Raw genomic sequence first — 15,552 nt, 5'->3', positions numbered from 1 at the left:
TAATACTGCCCCTATGTACAAGAATATAACTACTATAATACTGCTCCTATGTACAAGAATAAAACTACTATAATACTGCCCCTATGTACAAGAATATAACTACTATAATACTGCTCCTATATACAAGAATATAACTACTATAATACTGCCCCTATGTACAAGAATATAACTACTATAATACTGCCCCTATGTACAAGAATATAACTACTATTATACTGCCCTCTATGTACAAGAATATAACTACTATAATACTGCCCTCTATGTACAAGAATATAACTACTATAATACTGCTCCTATATACATGAATATAACTACTATAATACTGCCCCTATGTACAAGAATATAACTACTATAATACTGCCCCTATGTACAAGAATATAACTACTATTATACTGCTCCTATGTACAAGAATATAACTACTATAATACTGCTCCTATATACAAGAATATAACTACTATAATACTGCCCCTATGTACAAGAATATAACTACTATAATACTGCTCCTATATACAAGAATATAACTACTATAATACTGCCCTCTATGTACAAGAATATAACTACTATAATACTGCTCCTATGTACAAGAATATAACTACTATAATACTGCTCCTATGTACAAGAATATAACTACTATAATACTGCTCCTATATACAAGAATATAACTACTATAATACTGCCCCTATGTACAAGAATATAACTACTATAATACTGCTCCTATATACAAGAATATAACTACTATAATACTGCCCTCTATGTACAAGAATATAACTACTATAATACTGCTCCTATATACAAGAATATAACTACTATAATACTGCCCTCTATGTACAAGAATATAACTACTATAATACTGCTCCTATGTACAAGAATATAACTACTATAATGCTGCTCCTATGTACAAGAATATAACTACTATAATACTGCCCCTATGTACAAGAATATAACTACTATAATACTGCCCCTATGTACAAGAATATAACTACTATAATACTGCTCTTATATACAAGAATATAACTACTATAATACTGCCCCCTATGTACAAGAATATAACTACTATAATACTGCCCCTATGTACAAGAATATAACTACTATAATACTGCCCCCTATGTACAAGAATATAACTACTATAATACTGCCCCTATGTACAGGAATATAACTACTATAATACTGCTCCTATGTACAGGAATATAACTACTATAATACCTCCCCTATGTACAGGAATATAACTACTATAATACTGCTCCTATATACAAGAATATAACTACTATAATACTGCTCTTATGTACAAGAATATAACTACTATAATACTGCCCCCTATGTACAAGAATATAACTACTATAATACTGCTCCTATATACAAGAATATAACTACTATAATACTGCCCCTATGTACAAGAATATAACTACTATAATACTGCTCCTATATACAAGAATATAACTACTATAATACTGCTCTTATGTACAAGAATATAACTACTATAATACTGCCCCCTATGTACAAGAATATAACTACTATAATACTGCCCCCTATGTACAAGAATATAACTACTATAATACTGCCCCCTATGTACAAGAATATAACTACTATAATACTGCTCTTATGTACAAGAATATAACTACTATAATACTGCCCCCTATGTACAAGAATATAACTACTATATGTCAGAGACACCGCACTGCACTTGCTCATAGAGCCAGTGCTCGTGTCCTGAGTACAGAAGCAGTGCTAAAAGATACCTGTGGAGTGGGCAGCAGAGGTGACCATGCGTGCTTCAGGCTAATAGTGTCAGGATCCAGTCAGTGCTGGAAAGTAAAGAGGCATAGGACCTGCGGACACTGAAACTGAATAGTCTGCACGGGACCTATGGTCATGTGACTGCAAGGGGGCGGGGCTTAGCGTCCTGTATTCAGATAGGACAGGACACCATACAAACAACTCAGAGTCAGGCAAAACAGAGGTCACAGCAGTACGGGCAAACGAGGTACAGAGGGACAAACGGACGGGTAGTCAGACAGAGCCAAAGGTCATACACAAGAGGGCGACCTGGTACCAAGGGGACGAGCAGAGAGGAGTCGGGTCACAAGCAGAGAGTCATACACGAGAGGTAGCGCAGTACAAGAGGGTCAGGCAGAACTCGTAACAGGGACAGAACCAGATCACAACCGAACAAACAAGCAAGATATCAGGCACAAGGCACACGTATACAGGAGGTCACTTAACTCAGCCGAGGGCAGGAGTATAACTGACACCGGACCCAGGTCCAGTGAGCACTAAATAGCCTCCTGCTGCCAGAGAGAGGCAGCACAATTAACCCATAGTCTAACCAGGACGGGTCAAAGCGAAATCCCGTCCTGGATCATGACAGTACCCTCCTCTCAATGGGGGGCCACCGGACCCCCAGGTCTCTCAGGGTACTTGGCGTGAAAGGCTCGGATCAACCGATCCGCATGAACTGATCGAGCAGGAACCCACGAGCGTTCCTCAGGACCATAGCCCTTCCAATGTATCAGATACTGAAGGGCGCGACGGACCAACCTGGAGTCGACAATTCGTTCCACCTCGTACTCAGCCTGCCCATCTACCAGAACCGGTGTCGGGGAAGATGATGATCCCTCCCCACTGGACCTCACAGGTTTCAAAAGGGCCTTATGGAAAACATTAGGGATCCTTAGAGATGGCGGAAGACTCAACCGAAAAGCCACCGGGTTAACTGCTTCGATAATTACATAGGGACCTATAAACTTGGGTCCAAGCTTCGCAGAGGGGACCTTGAGCCTTATATTTTTGGTGGATAACCATACCTTATCTCCGACCTGAAACACTGGACCCCCGGATCGTTTTTTGTCCGCAAAAAATTTAAATTTGTCCTGGGCCTTCGTAATGTTATTCTGGACCTCCCGCCATACCTCCCCCAACCGCTGGATCGTCTCGTCCGCCCCAGGACACCCAGAATTCAAGCGGGAAAATTCTCCAAAATGAGGATGAAACCCATAATTGCAAAAAAAAGGAGATGTACTCGTAGACTGGTTAGTGCGGTTGTTAAATGCAAACTCAGCCAATGGTAACACAGAACACCAATCATCCTGTCGGGCTGAGGTCAAACAACGCAGAATTTGCTCCAGAGACTGATTGGTCAGCTCAGTCTGCCCATTAGTCTCTGGATGGTAGGCGGATGAAAAGGACAGATCAATACCCAACCTCCTACAAAAAGCTCTCCAAAATCTGGACACAAATTGCACTCCCCTATCAGACACCACATTCAGGGGTACCCCATGCAACCGCACCACATGCTCCACAAACAATCTGGACAATGTTTCCGCATTAGGTAGAGCTGCCAAAGGTACAAAATGTGCCTGCTTACTAAACCTGTCCACTACGACCCAGACCATGGTATTACCCTTGGAAGGGGGAAGGTTGGTGATGAAATCCATGGACAGATGAGTCCATGGTCTCTCAGGAATTGGCAGTGGTACCAATTCCCCGGCCGGCCGGTTATGGGGAGTTTTCGCACGGGCACAAACCTCACACGCAGACACATACTCCCCAACATCAGAGGCTAAAGAAGACCACCAGAATATTCTAGCAATGGCCTTCCGGGTCGCTGAGATCCCTGGATGTCCACCCAGAACTGAGTCATGGAACTCCTGGAGGACCTTGAGACGAAACTGAGCTGGCACAAAAAGTATCCAACGGCTTAGCTGGAGGTGCAAGAGCCTGGGCTTCTCGAATCTCCCGTTCCAACACATTAGAAACCTCTGCCACCACCACCCCAGGCTGAAGAATGGAGGATGGAGGTTCCGGGGGGGACACCGGATCAAGACTGCGTGACAATGCATCCGCTCTGATATTCTTGGATCCTGGTCGAAAAGTGATCGAGAAGTTGAATCAGGAAAAAAAAAGTGACCATCTAGCCTGTCTGGGAGTCAACCTTTTAGCTGACTCAATGTAAGCTAGGTTTTTGTGGTCCGTGATTACCGTTATAGGATGAACAGCCCCCTCCAAAAAATGCCTCCATTCTGCAAAAGCCAATTTTACGGCCAGAAGTTCCCGATTCCCCACATCATAGTTTCTCTCCGCAGGGGAGAACTTCTTTGAGAAAAAGGCGCAAGGTCTTAAATTGGTCAAAGTGGCGGGTCCCTGGGACAATACCGCCCCCACCCCCACCTCTGAGGCGTCTACCTCAACAATAAATGGTTCAGAGGGGTCCGGTTGGATAAGAACCGGGGCCGACATGAAACATTTTTTCAAAAACTGAAATGCCGCTACCGCTGCGGTTGACCAATTCTTGATATCGGCCCACTTTTGAGTCATGTCTGTGAGGGGTTTAACCACCTGTGAGAACCCCCTTATGAATTTCCGATAATAATTAGCGAACCCTAGGAAACGTTGCAGACCCTTCAAATCACACGGTTGAACCCACTCGAGAATGGCCTGCACCTTATTAGGATCCATGCGATACCCTTCAGCAGACACGATGAACCCCAGAAAGGACAGTTCCTGAACAAAAAATAAACATTTTTCAAGTTTAGCAAACAGACAGTTCTCCTTGAGCCTTTGGAGAACTGCCCGAACATGACCAATGTGAGTCTGTTTATCAGGCGAGTAGATTAAAATGTCATCCAAATACACCACCATAAAACGTCCAATCAAATCGGAGAACACATGATTTATGAAATTTTGGAAGACCGCTGGAGCGTTGGTCAGGCCGAAGGGCATGACCAAATTTTCAAACAACCCTTCAGTAGTGAGAAAGGCGGTCTTCCATTCATCTCCGTCCCGGACTCGGATAAGGTTATACGCTCCCCGTAGGTCTAATTTCGAAAACCACTTAGCTCCGGACAACTGATTGTATAAATCAGGAATAAGTGGAAGGGGATAAGTATTCCTCACAGTTATTTTATTTAACTCACGAAAATCGAGGCATGGGCGCAAACCACCGTCTTTTTTTTTTTTTTACAAAAAAGAACCCTGCCGCCACAGGAGAAACAGAAGGACGAATATGTCCCTTACGGAGGCTCTCAGAAATATATTCCTTCATCGCAGCCTGTTCCGGACCCGAGAGGTTATACAGGCGGGCTTTGGGCAATTTAGCACCTGGAACCAGGTCAATGGCACAATCAAATGGGCGGTGTGGTGGTAAAACCTCAGCCTCTTTTCGGAGAAAACGTCAGTATAATCTATCAGGCACTCCGGAATGCCTTCTAGACCCACGGACGACACAGACACAGAAACAAGACATTTCTCAGAGCAATAGGGACCCCATTTAACAATATCCCGAGATTCCCAATTAATCACAGGATTATGCAGCTGTAACCAGGGGAACCCCAACACCAGTCCCACAGGCAGGTTGTTCATTACAAAACATGAAATACGTTCCTGGTGTAAGGAACTCACTTTAAGGAGAAACTCTTCAGTACAAAACACAATGTCATTCTTACCCAGTGGTGTTTTGTCAATAGCAACAAGGTGAATCGGAGTTTCCAACCTAACTGTCCCTAACTTACACCTGGCCACCAAGTCAGAGTCAATAAAGTTCAATGATGAACCGCAATCCACGAAGGCAGAAGTGGATGTGGAGACACCCCCACAACAAAGTTCCACTTGAAATGACATTTTAGAAAATGCAGAAAAGGGTACCTGAGAGCCTGGGTGACCTCCACGATAATCACCCGGGCTCAGTCGCTTGTTGGTTAGTGGCCGGGAGGGGCAATCCTTTTTCCCATGTCCAGACTCGCCACTGTGAACACAGCATTTTCTCACGTGCCGTTGTCTCCTTTCTTCCTCCTTAAGGTTGATGGTTCCCATCGCCGTGATTTTCAATGAAGAACTGGCTCCCCTTCCTTGGGAGAACAATGATGTCTCGGTTTGTATCACTCCCCTTGCCCGTAACCTGCGATCCATTCGGACGGCCTGTGTCATAGCTTCCTCCAGGGCATCAGGTGGGGGGTGGAGAGCCAAGGCGTCTTTCAGATGCTCAGACAGGCCTCTACGGAACAACCCCCGGAGAGCGGCGTCGTTCCAGCAGACCTCAGCAGCCCAGCGTCTGAACTCTGAGCAAAACCACTCGGCTGAGTGTTTCCCCTGGCACACACTCATCACCCTGTCCTCAGCCATACGCACCCGATCAGGTTCATCATAAATATGCCCCAGGGCCTCAAAAAATGCATCTACAGTCATACGCTCAGGGGCCGTGGTAGGAAGGGAGAAAGCCCAAGCTTGGGGGGCTCCCCTTAACAGAGACATAATGACCCCCACTCTCTGACTTTCATCCCCAGAAGAGTGTGGTCTTAAGGGAAAAAAAAGCTTACAGCCCTCCTTGAAAACTCTGAAGTCATTTTTATCTCCAGAAAAGGTATCTGGTAACTTCACTGGAGACTCAGGGGGAATTAATGTAACATCCCGAGCCCCCCATGAAAGAACCCCCTGCACAGTGTCGGCGATCAGCTGCTGAGACTGAGCCAGGACTCTTTGTTCTCCAAAGAGTTTCTGAGACATCTGCGTCAGATGCTTAACCTGCTCAGAAAGAGTGTGCACAGGATCCATCACACACACAGGTGAATGGGAGCAGAGAAAAAAAAATGGTATGGGTCAGTTATAATGTCAGAGACACCGCACTACACTCGCTCCTAGAGCCAGTGCGTGTGTCCTGAGAACAGAAGCAGTGCTAAAAGATACCTGTGGAGTGGGCAGCAGAGGTGACCATGCGTGCTTCAGGCTAATAGTGTCAGAATCCAGTCAGCGCTGGAAGGTAAAGAGGCACAGGACCTGCGGACACTGAAACTGAATAATGTGCACAGGACCTATGGTCATGTGACTGCAAGGGGGTGGGGCTTAGCATCCTGTATTCAGATAGGACAGGACACCATACAACAACTCAGAGTCAGGCAAAACAGAGGTCACAGCAGTACGGGCAAACGAGGTACAGGAGGGACGAACAGACGGGTAGTCAGACAGAGCCAAAGGTCATACACAAGAGGGCGACGTGGTACCAAGGGGACGAGCAGAGAGAAGTCAGGTCACAAGCAGAGAGTCATACACGAGAGGTAGCGCAGTACAAGAGGGTCAGGCAGAACTCGTAACAGGGACAGAACCAGATCACAACCGAACAAGCAAGCAAGATATCAGGCACAAGGCACACGTATACAAGAGGTCACTTAACTCAGCCGATGGCAGGAGTATAACTGACACCGGACCCAGGTCCAGTGAGCACTAAATAGCCTCCTGCTGCCAGAGAGAGGCAGCACAATTAACCCATAGTCTAACCAGGACGGGTCAAAGCGAAATCCCGTCCTGGATCATGACACTATAATACTGCCTCCTATGTACAAGAATATAACTACTATAATACTGCCCCTATGTACAAGAATATAACTACTATAATACTGCCCCTATGTACAAGAATATAACTACTATAATACTGCTCCTATATACAAGAATATAACTACTATAATACTGCCCCCTATGTACAAGAATATAACTACTATAATATTGCTCCTATGTACAAGAATATAACTACTATAATAATGCCCCTATGTACAAGACTATAACAACTATAATACTGCTCCTATGTACAAGAATATAACTACTATAATACTGCTCCTATATACAAGAATATAACTACTATAATACTGCCCCTATGTACAAGAATATAACTACTATAATACTGCCTCCTATGCACAAGAATATAACTACTATAATACTGCCCCTATGTACAAGAATATAACTACTATAATACTGCTCCTATGTACAAGAATATAACTACTATAATACTGCTCCTATATACAAGAATATAACTACTATAATACTGCTCCTATGTACAAGAATATAACTACTATAATACTGCTCCTATGTACAAGAATATAACTACTATAATACTGCCCCTATGTACAAGAATATAACTACTATAATACTGCTCCTATATACAAGAATATAACTACTATAATACTGCCTCCTATGCACAAGAATATAACTACTATAATACTGCCCCTATGTACAAGAATATAACTACTATAATACTGCTCCTATGTACAAGAATATAACTACTATAATACTGCTCCTATATACAAGAATATAACTACTATAATACTGCTCCTATGTACAAGAATATAACTACTATAATACTGCTCCTATGTACAAGAATATAAATACTATAATACTGCCCCTATGTACAAGAATATAACTACTATAATACTGCTCCTATATACAAGAATATAACTACTATAATACTGCCTCCTATGCACAAGAATATAACTACTATAATACTGCCCCTATGTACAAGAATATAACTACTATAATACTGCTCCTATGTACAAGAATATAACTACTATAATACTGCTCCTATATACAAGAATATAACTACTATAATACTGCTCCTATGTACAAGAATATAACTACTATAATACTGCCTCCTATGCACAAGAATATAACTACTATAATACTGCCCCTATGTACAAGAATATAACTACTATACTACTGCCCCTATGTACAAGAATATAACTACTATAATACTGCCCCTATGTACAAGACTATAACTACTATAATACTGCCCCTATGTACAAGAATATAACTACTATAATACTGCCCCTATGTAGAAGAATATAACTACTATAATACTGCCCCTATGTACAAGAATATAACTACTATAATACTTCTCCTATATACAAGAATAGAACTACTATAATACTGCCCCTATGTACAAGAATATAACTACTATAATACTGCTCTTATATACAAGAATATAACTACTATAATACTGCTCCTATATACAAGAATATAACTACTATAATACCTCCCCTATGTACAGGAATATAACTACTATAATACTGCTCCTATATACAAGAATATAACTACTATAATACTGCTCTTATGTACAAGAATATAACTACTATAATACTGCCCCCTATGTACAAGAATATAACTACTATAATACTGCCTCCTATGTACAAGAATATAACTACTATAATACTGCTCTTATATACAAGAATATAACTACTATAATACTGCTCCTATATACAAGAATAGAACTACTATAATACTGCCCCTATGTACAAGAATATAACTACTATAATACTGCTCTTATATACAAGAATATAACTACTATAATACTGCTCCTATATACAAGAATATAACTACTATAATACCTCCCCTATGTACAGGAATATAACTACTATAATACTGCTCCTATATACAAGAATATAACTACTATAATACTGCTCTTATGTACAAGAATATAACTACTATAATACTGCCCCTATGTACAAGAATATAACTACTATAATACTGCTCCTATATACAAGAATATAACTACTATAATACTGCCTCCTATGTACAAGAATATAACTACTATAATACTGCCCCTATGTACAAGAATATAACTACTATAATACTGCCTCCTATGCACAAGAATATAACTACTATAATACTGCCCCTATGTACAAGAATATAACTACTATAATACTGCTCCTATGTACAAGAATATAACTACTATAATACTGCTCCTATATACAAGAATATAACTACTATAATACTGCTCCTATGTACAAGAATATAACTACTATAATACTGCCCCTATGTACAAGAATATAACTACTATAATACTGCTCCTATATACAAGAATATAACTACTATAATACTGCCTCCTATGCACAAGAATATAACTACTATAATACTGCCCCTATGTACAAGAATATAACTACTATAATACTGCTCCTATGTACAAGAATATAACTACTATAATACTGCTCCTATATACAAGAATATAACTACTATAATACTGCTCCTATGTACAAGAATATAACTACTATAATACTGCTCCTATGTACAAGAATATAACTACTATAATACTGCCCCTATGTACAAGAATATAACTACTATAATACTGCTCCTATATACAAGAATATAACTACTATAATACTGCCTCCTATGCACAAGAATATAACTACTATAATACTGCCCCTATGTACAAGAATATAACTACTATAATACTGCTCCTATATACAAGAATATAACTACTATAATACTGCTCCTATGTACAAGAATATAACTACTATAATACTGCCTCCTATGCACAAGAATATAACTACTATAATACTGCCCCTATGTACAAGAATATAACTACTATACTACTGCCCCTATGTACAAGAATATAACTACTATAATACTGCCCCTATGTACAAGACTATAACTACTATAATACTGCCCCTATGTACAAGAATATAACTACTATAATACTGCCCCTATATAGAAGAATATAACTACTATAATACTGCCCCTATGTACAAGAATATAACTACTATAATACTTCTCCTATATACAAGAATAGAACTACTATAATACTGCCCCTATGTACAAGAATATAACTACTATAATACTGCTCTTATATACAAGAATATAACTACTATAATACTGCTCCTATATACAAGAATATAACTACTATAATACCTCCCCTATGTACAGGAATATAACTACTATAATACTGCTCCTATATACAAGAATATAACTACTATAATACTGCTCTTATGTACAAGAATATAACTACTATAATACTGCTCCTATATACAAGAATAGAACTACTATAATACTGCCCCTATGTACAAGAATATAACTACTATAATACTGCTCTTATATACAAGAATATAACTACTATAATACTGCTCCTATATACAAGAATATAACTACTATAATACCTCCCCTATGTACAGGAATATAACTACTATAATACTGCTCCTATATACAAGAATATAACTACTATAATACTGCTCTTATGTACAAGAATATAACTACTATAATACTGCCCCTATGTACAAGAATATAACTACTATAATACTGCTCCTATATACAAGAATATAACTACTATAATACTGCCTCCTATGTACAAGAATATAACTACTATAATACTGCCCCTATGTACAAGAATATAACTACTATAATACTGCCTCCTATGCACAAGAATATAACTACTATAATACTGCCCCTATGTACAAGAATATAACTACTATAATACTGCTCCTATGTACAAGAATATAACTACTATAATACTGCTCCTATATACAAGAATATAACTACTATAATACTGCTCCTATATACAAGAATATAACTACTATAATACTGCTCCTATGTACAAGAATATAACTACTATAATACTGCCCCTATGTACAAGAATATAACTACTATAATACTGCTCCTATATACAAGAATATAACTACTATAATACTGCCTCCTATGCACAAGAATATAACTACTATAATACTGCCCCTATGTACAAGAATATAACTACTATAATACTGCTCCTATGTACAAGAATATAACTACTATAATACTGCTCCTATATACAAGAATATAACTACTATAATACTGCTCCTATGTACAAGAATATAACTACTATAATACTGCTCCTATGTACAAGAATATAACTACTATAATACTGCCCCTATGTACAAGAATATAACTACTATAATACTGCTCCTATATACAAGAATATAACTACTATAATACTGCCTCCTATGCACAAGAATATAACTACTATAATACTGCCCCTATGTACAAGAATATAACTACTATAATACTGCTCCTATGTACAAGAATATAACTACTATAATACTGCTCCTATGTACAAGAATATAACTACTATAATACTGCCTCCTATGCACAAGAATATAACTACTATAATACTGCCCCTATGTACAAGAATATAACTACTATACTACTGCCCCTATGTACAAGAATATAACTACTATAATACTGCCCCTATGTACAAGACTATAACTACTATAATACTGCCCCTATGTACAAGAATATAACTACTATAATACTGCCCCTATGTAGAAGAATATAACTACTATAATACTGCCCCTATGTACAAGAATATAACTACTATAATACTTCTCCTATATACAAGAATAGAACTACTATAATACTGCCCCTATGTACAAGAATATAACTACTATAATACTGCTCCTATATACAAGAATATAACTACTATAATACTGCTCTTATGTACAAGAATATAACTACTATAATACTGCCCCCTATGTACAAGAATATAACTACTATAATACTGCCTCCTATGTACAAGAATATAACTACTATAATACTGCTCTTATATACAAGAATATAACTACTATAATACTGCTCCTATATACAAGAATAGAACTACTATAATACTGCCCCTATGTACAAGAATATAACTACTATAATACTGCTCTTATATACAAGAATATAACTACTATAATACTGCTCCTATATACAAGAATATAACTACTATAATACCTCCCCTATGTACAGGAATATAACTACTATAATACTGCTCCTATATACAAGAATATAACTACTATAATACTGCTCTTATGTACAAGAATATAACTACTATAATACTGCCCCCTATGTACAAGAATATAACTACTATAATACTGCCTCCTATGTACAAGAATATAACTACTATAATACTGCCCCTATGTACAAGAATATAACTACTATAATACTGCCCCTATGTACAAGAATATAACTACTATAATACTGCTCCTATATACAAGAATGTAACTACTATAATACTGCTCCTATATACAAGAATATAACTACTATAATACTGCTCCTATGTACAAGAATGTAACTACTATAATACTGCCCCTACGTACAAGAATATAACTACTATAATACTGCTCCTATATACAAGAATATAACTACTATAATACTGCCTCCTATGCACAAGAATATAACTACTATAATACTGCCCCTATGTACAAGAATATAACTACTATAATACTGCTCCTATGTACAAGAATATAACTACTATAATACTGCTCCTATATACAAGAATATAACTACTATAATACTGCTCCTATGTACAAGAATATAACTACTATAATACTGCTCCTATGTACAAGAATATAACTACTATAATACTGCCCCTATGTACAAGAATATTACTATAATACTGCTCCTATATACAAGAATATAACTACTATAATACTGCCTCCTATGCACAAGAATATAACTACTATAATACTGCCCCTATGTACAAGAATATAACTACTATAATACTGCTCCTATGTACAAGAATATAACTACTATAATACTGCTCCTATATACAAGAATATAACTACTATAATACTGCTCCTATGTACAAGAATATAACTACTATAATACTGCCTCCTATGCACAAGAATATAACTACTATAATACTGCCCCTATGTACAAGAATATAACTACTATACTACTGCCCCTATGTACAAGAATATAACTACTATAATACTGCCCCTATGTACAAGACTATAACTACTATAATACTGCCCCTATGTACAAGAATATAACTACTATAATACTGCCCCTATGTAGAAGAATATAACTACTATAATACTGCCCCTATGTACAAGAATATAACTACTATAATACTTCTCCTATATACAAGAATAGAACTACTATAATACTGCCCCTATGTACAAGAATATAACTACTATAATACTGCTCTTATATACAAGAATATAACTACTATAATACTGCTCCTATATACAAGAATATAACTACTATAATACCTCCCCTATGTACAGGAATATAACTACTATAATACTGCTCCTATATACAAGAATATAACTACTATAATACTGCTCTTATGTACAAGAATATAACTACTATAATACTGCCCCCTATGTACAAGAATATAACTACTATAATACTGCCTCCTATGTACAAGAATATAACTACTATAATACTGCTCTTATATACAAGAATTTAACTACTATAATACTGCTCCTATATACAAGAATAGAACTACTATAATACTGCCCCTATGTACAAGAATATAACTACTATAATACTGCTCTTATATACAAGAATATAACTACTATAATACTGCTCCTATATACAAGAATATAACTACTATAATACCTCCCCTATGTACAGGAATATAACTACTATAATACTGCTCCTATATACAAGAATATAACTACTATAATACTGCTCTTATGTACAAGAATATAACTACTATAATACTGCCCCTATGTACAAGAATATAACTACTATAATACTGCTCCTATATACAAGAATATAACTACTATAATACTGCCTCCTATGTACAAGAATATAACTACTATAATACTGCCCCTATGTACAAGAATATAACTACTATAATACTGCCTCCTATGCACAAGAATATAACTACTATAATACTGCCCCTATGTACAAGAATATAACTACTATAATACTGCTCCTATGTACAAGAATATAACTACTATAATACTGCTCCTATATACAAGAATATAACTACTATAATACTGCTCCTATGTACAAGAATATAACTACTATAATACTGCCCCTATGTACAAGAATATAACTACTATAATACTGCTCCTATATACAAGAATATAACTACTATAATACTGCCTCCTATGCACAAGAATATAACTACTATAATACTGCCCCTATGTACAAGAATATAACTACTATAATACTGCTCCTATGTACAAGAATATAACTACTATAATACTGCTCCTATATACAAGAATATAACTACTATAATACTGCTCCTATGTACAAGAATATAACTACTATAATACTGCTCCTATGTACAAGAATATAACTACTATAATACTGCCCCTATGTACAAGAATATAACTACTATAATACTGCTCCTATATACAAGAATATAACTACTATAATACTGCCTCCTATGCACAAGAATATAACTACTATAATACTGCCCCTATGTACAAGAATATAACTACTATAATACTGCTCCTATGTACAAGAATATAACTACTATAATACTGCTCCTATATACAAGAATATAACTACTATAATACTGCTCCTATGTACAAGAATATAACTACTATAATACTGCCTCCTATGCACAAGAATATAACTACTATAATACTGCCCCTATGTACAAGAATATAACTACTATACTACTGCCCCTATGTACAAGAATATAACTACTATAATACTGCCCCTATGTACAAGACTATAACTACTATAATACTGCCCCTATGTACAAGAATATAACTACTATAATACTGCCCCTATATAGAAGAATATAACTACTATAATACTGCCCCTATGTACAAAAATATAACTACTATAATACTTCTCCTATATACAAGAATAGAACTACTATAATACTGCCCCTATGTACAAGAATATAACTACTATAATACTGCTCTTATATACAAGAATATAACTACTATAATACTGCTCCTATATACAAGAATATAATTACTATAATACCTCCCCTATGTACAGGAATATAACTACTATAATACTGCTCCTATATACAAGAATATAACTACTATAATACTGCTCTTATGTACAAGAATATAACTACTATAATACTGCCCCCTATGTACAAGAATATAACTACTATAATACTGCCTCCTATGTACAAGAATATAACTACTATAATACTGCTCTTATATACAAGAATATAACTACTATAATACTGCTCCTATATACAAGAATAGAACTACTATAATACTGCCCCTATGTACAAGAATATAACTACTATAATACTGCTCTTATATACAAGAATATAACTACTATAATACTGCTCCTATATACAAGAAT

Source organism: Dendrobates tinctorius, unplaced genomic scaffold (assembly GCF_039654945.1).
Source record: "Dendrobates tinctorius isolate UK_male_01 unplaced genomic scaffold, ASM3965494v1 ptg000009l, whole genome shotgun sequence".
NCBI classification, from domain to species: domain Eukaryota; kingdom Metazoa; phylum Chordata; class Amphibia; order Anura; family Dendrobatidae; genus Dendrobates; species Dendrobates tinctorius.
The sequence above is the reverse complement of the archived record's forward strand: the minus strand, read 5'-3'. Positions refer to the sequence as shown.